Source organism: Lithobates pipiens, unplaced genomic scaffold (assembly GCF_037356315.1).
Source record: "Lithobates pipiens isolate NorthernLeopardFrog02 unplaced genomic scaffold, aLitPip1_a1.2 Scaffold_8, whole genome shotgun sequence".
NCBI lineage: Eukaryota > Metazoa > Chordata > Amphibia > Anura > Ranidae > Lithobates > Lithobates pipiens.
This window is the reverse complement of record NW_027507903.1, coordinates 117482284-117495491: the sequence shown is the minus strand read 5'-3', so window position 1 is coordinate 117495491 and position 13208 is coordinate 117482284. Positions and strand designations below refer to the sequence as shown.

General features: G+C 49.6%; 1 protein-coding gene across 5 annotated transcripts in view; it reads left to right on the top strand.

The window, feature by feature from the left end:
• Nucleotides 1-13208, top strand: part of VPS13C (vacuolar protein sorting 13 homolog C) — a 626331-nt gene that overhangs the window by 562254 nt on the left and 50869 nt on the right. The gene's annotated exons all lie outside the window — the stretch shown is intronic.

The window sequence follows — 13208 nt, the reverse complement described above, 5'->3', positions numbered from 1 at the left end:
CCATCTGATTGCTTGGGGTCAATCACAGATCCCAACAGTAAGCAAGTTATTATTATTCAGGATTTATATAGAGCCAACAGTTTGCGCAGTGCTTTAGAAAGTTGTTTACGAATGGAAAGCCATTGTATCCACAGCGCACTCGTAAACAGCAGGCTCAATAACGTGTGTATATATATATATATATATATACACACACACACACACACACACACACACACACACACACACACACCTGAGCTTGCACCTGCTGCCCTGCCACAGTATATCTGCAGGAGCAGGGCAGCAAGTGGTTAATAAACTGTTAGTTTATGTTTAACTGATTTGTTTATCCAGTGATGTGCCTCAGTTAAAATCTCATGTGAAAAATGAATCATGTTGTGTAGTGCTGAATAGGGATTGAGTCGCAACACTCATGTGCACCAGTTAGTTGGCATTCAGCTTCAATTTGCTAGTATATCTAATGCTCCCATCCCCCCAACATTAGTATTGCTGCTGTACAAAGGTGCCCCCTGTGCTCCTTCATCCAGAGTGGATTCACCCTAATACAGGAGGTGTTTTACTGGCCAGTTTACCTGGTGAAAACAGAGGGGAAAAGCCTTAGAAGTGATGCTAAAGTCTCTTTTTGTTATAGTTAAAAATAACAAACCTGTTATACTCACCTGCTCTGTGCAGTGATTTTGCACAGAGCAGCCCAGATCCTCTCTTCTCATGTCCTCCGCCAGTGCTCCTTGCCCCTCCATCCTGTTGAGTGCCCCCGCAGCAAGCAGTTTGCTATGGGTGCACCTGAGCGGAGTTGCTGCTCCCTGTGTCCATTCAGACACGGAGCTGCAGCTTGGTCCAGCCCCCTTTCTCTCCTCATTGGCTCGCTGACTTTGATTGCCAGCAGCCGGAGCCAATGGCACCACGTTGCTGTCTCAGCCAATGATGAGGGAGAGTCCCGAGCAGCCAGGACACTCCTACAACATCGCTGTAAAGAGATGGGCTCAAGTAAGTATGAGGGGAGCTGCTGCGTTAAGATAAAAAAAAAAAAAGCCTGCCTTTACAACCACTTTAAAATAGAAAACAAATGCAGCCACCACATCTAATGATTGGTAAGCTGCAATATAATATTTATCTTTCGTTCACTGACTGACACTGCTCGATTTAGTCTTGACCATAGGGTTATTACGCCACCTTCAGAAGAGGACTAGGCAGAACATGTAACACATGTGAAAAAACAGAACTTTGCAGTTCCACCCAGGGGGCAGTCCCTCTGGTAATAACCCCTCAGCCTGCCTCCTGCAGCTCAGTTTTTTTCTGCCTAGTGAAGGAGATGGACCTAGGCTCCCTGCGGGACCAATGGTCCTGGGATTTTTTTTTTTGCTGAATGTTTGCCTTTTGCGCAAGATTTTAAGATCCTGTGATCTGCTATCATCAGCCGGCTGGGTGACAGGATGGTCCTTGTAGTCTCCCCAGCCTGGCCATCGAGCGTGTGCAGATGCTGGGTCGACCACAACATGCCCCTCAGGTTCCAGGGGTGGCCAGTGAGCGCAACGCCCGGGGCACACATATGACCGGACTACCGATGTCCTTGTCACAGTGTGCCGTGGCCAGCAGCCACCCCATACTACTCGGCGAGTGGGTCTGTGATGGGATGTCCCCAGCTCGTCCGTATGGTAAGTAGAGCTCTCCCTGCCTCGGCGGGATTGAGCAGCTGGGCATTCCCTGGGAGGTCAATTAGGGGGTCCCTCTCCTCCTTCTCTTCTCTACCTGTCCCTATTCCCCCCCCCTCCTGTGGGGGATGCTGTATGATGGGCTGCTGAGCGGTGCGTTTACCTGTAGCCAGGGTCCCCTGGAGGGCTCTCACCTTAGATTGGGGGCTGCGATGGGTGTCTGTGGTCTCCCTGCTGGGTGTCTGGAGATCTGCATGTGCTGATCACTATAGCGCTGTTCTGCGACCATATTCTCGGTTTCTTGTTTGTTGGCCATTTTTGGTGTCTCACTGGAAAGCATGGTCAGGGCCCATTTTTCTGTAGGTCGGTGGCCATTTTCCTTGTGATTTTGGGTGGCAGGTGGCCATTTTGTTATAGCCCAGCACAATTTTTATCCTCAGCGCTGGTCCCTGCTGCTCAGAAAGGAGCGTTTTTTTTTGCTCAGGACACCTGGGAGCTGATACTGGACGCAGACACCTGTAACTGAACGGCGCAGCACTCGGTCGGGGTGGTGAGTCCTGCGGTGTGGGCCCCTCAGTATGCAGCAGCTAGGAGGGTGGGATTGTGCACCTGTCCTAAGTGTGGCAGACAGGGTGGGTCAGCATGGCTTCAGAAACTGATGTTTCTTCCCCGGAACTCCCTGCAATCGCAAACGGCTCATCTGCAAACAGTGCAGTGCCTTTGGACGATTCGTCGGCGGTCCTTGGAACTTTCATTGCCATGGTGGAGGCGGTGTGCGGCCACAAAGGTGGTAAAAAGCAGCCCCTTACCCCCCGTCCTCTGGGCAGAGCTCTGACGCAGACTTGGGCCTCACTGAGACTGGCGGCCCCTGCTCTCTTGCTTCAGATGACGCTGACTAGGACCGATAGGACAATGAGGATGAGTCCCCGTCTGGGTCCGCGCAAGACAAAGCGCTAGTTGGAGCACTTATCACAGCTGTGCATGATACCCTGAAGATTAAGGATACAGCAGGTTCCTCTGCTGAAGTAGTGGTCCCTTTTGGGTCCCATAAGCCAGCCCGTACACCTAAGGGGTATACATATCTGACTTATTTCAATAAGTTCATATACAAGGAATGGGGAAACCCGCAACAGACCTTCTCGGTCCCTAAAAGAATGGCGGTGCGCTACCCCTTTGAGGAGAGCCTTCTTAAAAAATGGTCAGCTCCTCCGGTCGTGGAACCCCCAGTATCCAGGTTAAATGGTAACCACAATCCCGGTAGAGGGGACTCCTGCATTTAAGGACCCAACTGACAGGAAGGCCTAGGGAGTGGCCGGTTCCTTGCTTACAGTTGTGCGGTCAGCTATACGACCAGTACTGGCCAACTTGTGTCACAGACACTTACTGAATGGGCAAAACTTTTGCACCATGAATTGGAGAAGCAGCAGGTTACTCCTGTCTGCGTGAAACTAGCAGACCAGTTAGTGCATGGCCTTAAGTACGTTTGTGATGCGGCCCTGGATACGCTTCTCTTGCTGTCCAGGGCTTCGGGGTCAGCAGTGGTGCTGCGGCGCCTGATTTGGCTAAAATGCTGGTCTGCGGACCAGGCATCTAAAAAAGCCTTGACAGATCTACCCTTCCTTGGTGAGCGGCTATTTGGAGCCTCATTGGATGACATTATTAAGAATGTCACAGGTGGGAAGAGTACCTTACTCCCTCAGGCCAGGAAGACTAAGGAACCACACCGCAGGGCCCTCATTTCCCTAATCGTCTTTCAGGACAGCCACTATGAGAGATAGACTCCTCCTCTTCCTCTGGAAACACTGCGCCAGCCCATAAATTCTTACTTCCCCTGCCGGACCTCAGTTATTAGTGTTTCCTCCGGCAGGGAGACACTGTGCAAGAACCAGGCCGATCAGTCGGGGAGGCTGTGGCCGTTTTTTTCGTTAAAGAACCCGGTTGAAAGAAGCAGGGGCTTCGTTTGAAGAAAGCTGGGTTCAAACCGTTCAGAGGTTCGGTTTACTTACCTCACCAGGTACTGCCACCCCTTCCTAGTCGAGCGCGGCTTCAGGTCATGGGGGACTCCTATCGCGTCTACAGGGACGCAGCTGGCAAGCCGTTCGAAAGATTTCCCTGTACAAGGGTACAGTCCGCGCCCTTTTTTTCTTGAACGGAGCGGGCCGAACGACGGGCGATGTCGTATCCGGCGAAGCGAAGGCTTGACCTCGAATACGATCGACTTCCGGTTCCGGGTCGTGGAGCTGATAGGAGGGCCTGGGCACAAGCTGGAGATGAGTTCGGAACGTGCACAGATAGTAAGCAGCCACCTGCAGTCATGTCGGAAGCTGAGGCTCAAACAGACACTATCTCCAGCATTCCTAAGGTAAGAGCACCCTGGGGAGGGGTACTCTCTATCTAGGATCCCCCCACCCCAATGTATGGTTCTATCATGGGGGGGGGGGGGCAGATCCCTTCTTTTAAAAAAAGGATCTAGTGCACTCCCAGGGTTGTATCCCGAGCTTTGTATTGACTTTGTCTCTTTTTTGTTCTTTTCCTTTTTTAGAAAGCTACGGAAAAAACTAGGTCTACGCATAGCTCTAAAAAGAAGTGTGCCTCCTGTAGGGACATTTTAGGGGAATCTTGGACCAAAGTGTTGTGCAAGGGCTGTATTGATTCCCTCGTTAGGGAAAGGGAATCTGAACAGGAGTCAGGACTAGCAGCTTCAGTCAAAGAGCTCTCGTCCACCTTCTCTTCTTTTAGATCCCTTTTTGAGAAATGTCAGCTTCCCACTGGTCCATCTCCCCAGGATACAACCCCACCTCTAGCACAGAGTTCTGCTCCGGTCCAACCTGCTAATACAGGGGGGGCAGAGGTTGCAGGCCCTTCAGGGACAGGAAGGGAACTTCCAGACAGTTCCCCTTCCGATTCCCAGGAGGGTTCAGAGGGGGAGGACCAGGACGGGGGGTCCAGGAAAGCCTCCAGATATAAATTATCCCTTGATGAGGTAGAGGACCTCTTAAAGGCAATTTATACAACCCTCGGTATCCAGACGGATAAGAAGCTCCTAACCCTTCATGACCAAATGTATTCAGGTTTGGGGGAACCAAAAAGAAGGGTGTTTCCAGTGCACGAAGTTTAAATGGAAACAGTTAAAAAGGAGTGGCAGGATCCGGAGAGAAAGCCCTTTTTATCTAGATCCCTCAAAAGAAGGTTCCCATTTTCAGAGGACCCGGCATGCCTTTGGAATAAAAATCCCAAATTAGATGCCGCTTTCTCCCAGGTCTCCAGACACACAGATTTGGCGTTTGAAGACATGGGGGCCTGGACAAAAGGATTGACTCTCTGCTTAAGAAAACGTGCGACTCGGCTATCGGCAATCTAAAGCCTGAAATGGCTGTTACAGTTGTGGCTCGCAATTTAGAGCACTGGCTCTCTCAGATCCAGCAACATATTGAGGCAGGCACAGATAAGGAAATCATTCTGTCGTCCTTCCCTACTATGCTGCGAGGGATCGCTTATATAGCAGATGCCTCTGCGGAGTCCGTCCGCATGTCGGGCAGAACGGCGGCTCTAGCCAATTCGGCCAGAAGGGCCCTCTGGCTAAAAACGTGGCCAGGGGATAATGCCTCCAAGATAAAACTATGTGGGATACCCCTGACGGGGGACCTCCTTTTTGGCCCAGGGCTAGAGACTGTTCTTGACCGGACAGCGGACAGGAAAAAATCCTTTCCTCTTAAACGGAAAACCCCCGTACCAACAAAAAAGGGTTTTCGTCCGCAAGGGCGTAGGCAAACCCCTAAACCAGAGGGGGAAAAGAAAACCTGGCCCCAAAAAGGCAGGGGCAGAGGAGGGGCGATTTTTCGCCCTCCTGTCCAGCCCCGTAAAACCCAGTGACATTCTAGCTACAGTGGGAGAAAGACTGGGGGCCTTTCTACCACAGTAGGAGACAATATCCCCCAATCAATTTATTTTAGGGGTAATAAGAAGGGGGTACCTCTTGGAATTCTTAAGACCACCCCCTCAAAGGCTCCTTGTCACGCATCTACCCAGGTGCATGGTAAAGGCCGAGGCCTTGCTAGAAGCTCTGAGGGAATTGGAGAATCAGGATGTTATTCTCAGGGTCCCAAAAGCAGAAGAGGGAAGGGGGTTTTATTCTCACATCTTCGTAGTGAAAAAACCCGCATGGAGTCGATCTTTTCAGTAAGGGCTCTTCTGCCCTGCAACTGTTTCATGGTATCTCTGGACCTAAGGGACGCGTATTTACACATCCCTATAGCAGAGGCCTCGCAGAAGTTTCTACGCCTTGCCATAGATTTAGGGGGAGAAACAGTACATTTTCAGTTTCAGGCCCTGCCATTCGGGCTATCCTCTGCACCCCGCATTTTTACCAAGGTCCTGGCAGAAGCCATGGCCTTTCTTCGGCTCCAAGGGATATGTATAATAGCCTACCTGGACGACCTGCTTTTATTTGCAGCATCCCCAACACAGTTGGTCAAGGATCTCGATCTAACCAAAGGGGTCCTTACAGACCTGGGGTGGCTTCTGAACTTGGAAAAGTCCAGCCTGATCCCCTCACAACAGATCTCCTATCTAGGTTTCCTGTTGGACTCAACACTGTTGAGAGTTTTTCTACCAAGAGAAAAGGTACAAAAGCTGGACAGAGCGGTGGCCTCTCTTCAGAGTAACCAGCTGGTTTCCATAAGGGTTCTGATGTCAGTATTGGGTCTCCTTACATCTACCCTCCCAGCAGTGCAGTGGGCAGGGCTACATTTTTGTCCCCTACAGACCTTCATCCTAAGGGTGTGGGACCACAGTCAGGAGGCTCTAGACACCCTAGTACATATTTTGAATTTAATTCGCTGGCTCCCAATCACCCAGCGAATTAAATTCAAAATACTAACCACCACATACAAAGCCATTCACAACTCTGCCCCGAGCTACATCACCAATCTTGTCTCCAAATATCACCCAAACCGTCCCCTCCGTTCTTCTCAAGACCTCCTACTCTCAAGCTCTCTCGTCTCCTCCTCCCACACTCGTCTCCAGGATTTCTCCAGAGCCTCTCCAATCCTCTGGAACTTGCTACCTCCACCGGTCCGGCTATCCCCTACTCTTGCTACCTTCAGACGATCCCTGAAAACTCATCTATTCAGGGAAGTCTATCCCGTCTCAAACTAATCTCCTACCACTTCCATAAACTCATTCCCAACAGTTATAACCTTCTGTACCACCTGCCCCACCCTTTTAGATTGTAAGCTCTTCTGAGCAGGGTCCTCTTACTCCTCTTGTATTTAATTGTATTGTAACTGTATTGTCTCCCTTTTATATTGTAAAGCGCTGCGTAAATTGCTGGCGCTATATAAATCCTGAATAATAATAATAATATTCCACACCAGGTAAAGAGATCCTTCTGGTGGTGGAGGAAAGTGACGAATCTGTCGCAAGGGCGTCTGTGGCTCATCCCGGTTTCTCAGGTAGTGACCACAGATGCAAGTGGAAAAGGTTGGGGGGCACATTTGGGTTCCCTTCTAGCCCAGGGCACTTGGGAGGACGGCGAGTTGACTCGATCGTCCAACTGGAAAGAATTAAGGGCAGTGGGACTAGCCCTCAGATTCTTCAAAAAAGAGCTCCGGGGTCACCACATTCAGGTGCGGTCGGACAACTCCCCCGTAGTGGCCTATTTAAACAAGCAGGGTGGCACGAGAAGCGGAGCCCTGTTATCTTTAGCGACAGAGATCCTGAGCTGGGCCGAAACCTACACCCTTTCGCTCTCAGCAGTTTTCCTGAGGGGAGAGAAAAACGTGGTAGCAGACTTTCTCAGCCGAAAGAGACTGAGGGAGGGCGATTGGGTTCTCAACCAGGAGGTTTTCAATCTCATAATAAAGAGATGGGGGTCTCCAGAGGTGGACCTTTTCGCGTCCAGAAACAATGCAAAAACCACCTGTTTTTTCTCCCTAAGAAGGGGAGAGGGAGCCTTAGGTGTGGACGCCTTGAACCAGAATTGGCATTTCAGAACTTGCTATGCCTTCCCACCTCCAGCGTTGCCAGCAGTTCTGAGAAAGTTTCAGATGGAAAACACATCTCTGATTCTGGTGGCTCCGCATTGGCCCAAGAGAGCATGGTTCTCAATGCTAAAGCAGTTGGCGGTAGAACCTCCCTTACTCTTGCCCCCTCGGGACGATCTCCTCTCTCAGGGGCCAGTCCTCTGCCCACGAGTACGCCAGTGGAAGTTAGCGGCCTGGCTACTGAGGAGGGTTTATTAAAATCTAAAGGTTTTTCAGAGAGACTAGTTTCTACCCTCCTGGACAGTAGGAAAAAGGAAACTCGCCAGATCTACGAAAAGGTCTGGTTACGTTTCAACAAGTGGTGCGCAGAGAGCTCTTTCCCAGTACGGAGCTCCTCCGCAGTTTTGGAATTTTTACAATGTGGGGCAGGTAAGGGCTTATCCATTAGCACCCTTAGGGGTCAAGTATCAGCCCTCAGTGTTTATTTGGAAGATCATTTGGCTGCCAACCCATGGGTAGTCAGGTTCTTTAGGGCCCTGTCCAGACAGAGACCGGTCCAGGGTCTGTCCTTTCCCAGATGGGATTTATCTTTAGTTTTGCAGAGCTTAACTGGACCCCCCTTTGAGCCTTTAAAAGAGTGTTTTCTGAGAGAACTTACTCTGAAGACAGTGTTTCTGGTAGCAGTAACAACTGCCAGGAGGGTCAGTGAGATGGAGGCCTTATCAGTCAGGGCTCCCTTTTGCGTTTTTTCCGGACCGGATAGTTTTAAAGACCGATCCGGCTTTCATAGAAGCCAGGAAATTGTTTTGCCCTCTTTTTGTCCCAATCCCTCCGGCGGGAAGGAACTAAAATTTCATTATTTGGATGTTAGGAGATGTATCCTACACTATTTAGAACTGACCAAGTCATTCAGAAGGTCAGATTCCTTATTTGTGGTGTTTTCCTGGGCCAGAAAAGGTTGTAAAGCGTCCCGACGCACTATTGCTAGATGACTCAGAGTAGCCATCGAGCAGGCTTATTTAGTTGCAGGAAAGAAATCCCAGTGGGTATTAAAGCACACTCTACTAGAGCTATGGCAGCCTCCCAGGCAGAAAGAGCGGGAGCAACGCCAGAGCAGATTTGCAGAGCAGCAACATGGTCCAGCTACTCCACTTTCGTAAAACACTACAGAGTGGATCTGGTGTCGGCAGGTGAGCAGACCTTTGGGGGAAAGGTTTTGCAAGCTGTAGTCCCACCCTAACTGGTAAGTGCTCGTTTATCCTCTCATAGTGGCTGTCCTGAAAGACGATTAGGGAAAATTAGAGTTATGCTTACCGGTAACGTCTTTTCCAGTAGTCTTTCAGGACAGCCCTAGTTCCCACCCGAAAATTGGGGGGGAGTCTTACAAAAGACCTGAGCGCAGCAAGATAATGGTATTTGATAAATATGTTATTAATGTGTTCTTGTGTCTCCCCAGCTGGCCGGAGGTAATCTCGATATAAACTGAGGTCCGGCAGGGAAAGTAAGAATTTATGGGCTGGCGCAGTGTTTCCAGAGGAAGAGGAGGAGTCTGTCTCTCATAGTGGCTGTCCTGAAAGACTACTGGAAAAGACGTTATCGGTAAGCGTAACTCTAATTTTCCCTAATCGTCTTTCAGGACATTTTTTCCGCTCAAAAGAGGCTTTTTTGTCCTTCCGGGACTTCGGCTAAACGCTCCCAATCACAATCAGGACGACCTCGGAGGGACAAAAGCACCCCTGGAACCATAAGTTTTACTCTCTCGACCCCCCCCCCCACTCTCTCTCGAGTGGGGGGTCGCCTTCAGGAGTTTGCAGCCCGGTGGGCCTCTCAGCTGTCCGACCAATGGGTCTGCGAACTGATTTCCTCTGGCTTACAAGATAGAGTTCCTCTCTTGGCCACCAAACAGATTCTTCCCCTCCATCATACCCTTACTCCTGACTCGCTGGGAGGCCCTAGTGCACAGGGTGATCATGCCTGTTCCGGAGTCGGTAAGGTTCCAGGGGTTTTACTCCAATCTGTTTGTAGTCCCCAAAAAGGAAGTGGTACGTCCAATCTTGGACCTGAAAGCCCTCAATTGCTTTGTAAAAGTACAGAGGTTCAGAATGGAATCAGTTCGCTCAGTAGTCGCGGCACTCCATCAAGGGGACTCCTGGAATCTTTGGACATCCAGGATGCGTACCTGCACATACCCATATGCCTCAGGCATCAGAGATTTCTGCGATTTTCAGTTGGGGAAGCGCACTACCAGTTTGTGGCTCTCCCTTTTTGGCTTGGCATCAGCACCCCGAATCTTTACCAAGGTATTGGCTCCAATTTTGTGGGATCGCAATCGTAGGTTATCTAGACGATCTCCTCCTGAGACCATCTTCCGCCTCAGGATTAAAGGAGGATTTGGCGAACCCCATGCAAACCCTGCAAGAATTTGGGTGGCTGTTGAACCTAAAAAAAAGTCGGTGCTCATACCGACTCAGCGCTTGGAGTACCTAAGCTTACTGCTGGATTCCAGGGAAGCGAGAGTTTTTCTCCCTTCAGACAAACTGCAGACTCTGAGCCGTGGTAAAACTATTGATGAACCGCAGGTGGTCATCGCTGCGATTCTGCATGCGAGTCCTGGGCCTCATAGTGGCCTCCTTTGAGGCGGTACCGTAAGCCCAGTTTCACACCAGAGTCTTGCAGAAGGAGTTATTGACAAAATGGGACAAATCTTCGTTATCCCTGGATCGGCAGATTCGGGTGAGCCAGTCAGTCAGGGACTCCCTGCTCTGGTGGCTGAGTTCCCCGGCACTTCGGTCCGGGAAGTCGTTCCTACCTCTACATTGGACAGTGATCACAACGGACGCCAGCCTGACCGGCTGGGGTGGAGTACTGAGAGTACACTTGACCCAGGTCCTCTGTTGCCGATCAATGTGCTCGAGCCCCGAGCAAGCAGGCTATGCTTCTCCACATGGTCGATGAGACTACTAGGGTGTCTGATCAGGATCCAGTCAGACAATGCCACGGCGGTGGCATATGTCGACCATCAAGGAGGAACAAGAAACTCAGCTGCAGCACGGGAGGTCACTCACATCCTTCAGTGGGCAGAGTGACATGTACAGGCCTTGTCGGCCATTTACATCCCGGGAGTAGAAAACTGGCAGGCGGACTACCCGAGTCGCCAGATGCTGGACCCAGGAGAATGGGCGTTGCATCCGGAGGTTTTCAGGCTACTGTGCTTGCGGTGGGGCACACCAACGTGGATCTCCTGGCCTCCCGTCTCAATCGGAAGGTGCCGAGATTCGTATCCAGGACAAGAGATCCTTGGGCAAACGCATCAGACGTGCTGGTGGCTCTGTGGGGTCAGTACCAACTGATCTACGTCTTTCCTCTGCTAAAACTGCTACCACGTCTGCTCCGCGGATTGGAGGCGGAGGGGATTCCAGTAATACTGATTGCCCCAGTTTGGCCTCGGCGTCCCTGGTACGCTGACCTAGTACGCCTGGTTGCGGACGCTCCCTGGTGACTACCATTATGAGAGGACCTTCTGTGTCAAGGTCTGATTCTCCGTCCTGCTTTACCATCGCTAATTTTAACGGCATGGCAGTTGAGATCCCGGTGTTAAGGAAACGGGACCCGTCGGACTCTGTGATTTCAACTATGTTGAGGGCACGAAAATCTTCTTCTCGGAAGATATACCATTGTACCTGGAAGGCCTACATCTCCATGTGTGAGGAGAAAGGGTGGCATCCGCGCACCTATTCTGTTTCCAGGATCCTGCTGTTTCTATAGCGAGGAGTAGACCAGAAATTGTCTTTAAGCACCATTAAGGGACAAATATCAGCCTTAGCTATTTTTTTCCAATGACCCCTGGCGTCTCACTCTCTAGTGAGCACTTTTATTCAAGTGGTCCGCCATGTAGTTCCTCCAGTGCGTCCACCTTTACCCCCATTGGATCTGAACCTAGTGCTATCGGCGCTTCAGAAACCACCATTTGAGAAAAATAGGGAAATACTCTTATTGACTCTTTCTCAGAAAGTGGTCTAACTAGTGGCCATTACATCGGCCAGGAGGGTTTCGGAACTGGCGGCCTTGTCTTGCAAGTCGCCTTATCTGGTTATCCATAAGGATGGTGTTGCGTCTGCAACCTTCTTTTCTGCCCCTGTTAGGGAGCACTTTTGGTTGTGGGTGAAGTTTTTATGCTGTTCCCACCCTTTGTTATGACACTGCTTTGGGGACTGCCCTACGGTCAAAAATAATGGAGCTGTGTCAGTCAGTGAACGAAAGAGAAAATAGGATTTTTGTACTCACCATAAAATCCTTTTCTCTGAAGTTCACTGACTGACACAGCACCCTCCCCTCCTATTGGTTTACGTTATACTGCTAGTTGACGTACTGAGCTGCAGGAGGCAGGCTGAGGGGTTAATACCAGAGGGACCACCCCCTGGGCGGAACTGTAAAGTTCTGTTATTTCACATGTGTTACAATCTGCCTAGTCTTCTGAAGGTGGCGTAATAACCCTACAGTCAAGACTAATGGAAGCTGCCTGTCAGTGAACTTCAGAGAAAAGGATTTTACAGCGAGTACAAAAATCCTATTATTTTTGGGTTTAATACCCACTTCAGTCCATTTAGTGAAAGTGTTTTCTTTTAATTTACATTTGTAAATTCACATCCACTATGCTATTTGTTTAGACATAAAAAGAATATGGCCAGGTCAAGCTTCTGCAAGTTCAAGGCTAGGTTCACACTGCGGTGCAGAGTGGCTCACAGCAGGAGTCCGATGCATCCCTGTTCTCCGTTCCAGGGACAAATCAGGGCCTAACTTTTGGCTGGTTTTGCACCTGAAACGAACCAGAAGACACACAGAACACCCTATATAATCCGCTCCGCAGCTGTCCCAGAGCCGGTCACAGTCTCCTGACATGCGAATTGAATGTGGAGAAAATACATCCAATTCGCACTAGTGTGAAACCAGCCTTGCTGAACCGGCCCAGATTCTAACCCTTATAGGGAAGGCTGAATGTACCAAGTTGATCGATCAATGCTGGATTTGCTTCCAATTATCGAAAGTGGCTGCTATAGCAGCTAGCAATAATCACTGAAAAAAAATATATCATATATATATATATATATATATATATATATACATACATACATACATATATACATATATATATACACTCGTGCTAGAAGTGAATAAATTTGGTAATACTAGTGGTTGTAGCTGCTGTACACAAAGTGATTTTCACTTGACAAATAGAAAGTAGATCTAATTACAGCGCTTAAAATATTACAAAACAATCAATATACATTAATATTTTCTTCTCCTGGCGGGGGAAGACAATTGCAGATTCCACTTTCAACACTGTCTGTGTTGATGGGGGGGAATCATGCAAGATTTTCATGCAACCCGTGGTTGCAGGAAAGAAATTTGCATGGTGTATTGGGCGTCCTTATAGTTTAGACATTTTCTCCCACAAGAGCGAATGTGTGTTTCATCACTAGTTCCCCTGTCAGTCTTTGATCTTGTGCCACTAATTCACCTGCTTGCTGATGTTTATTGTTTTGCCACTGTAGTACAACGCCATTCTTGCATA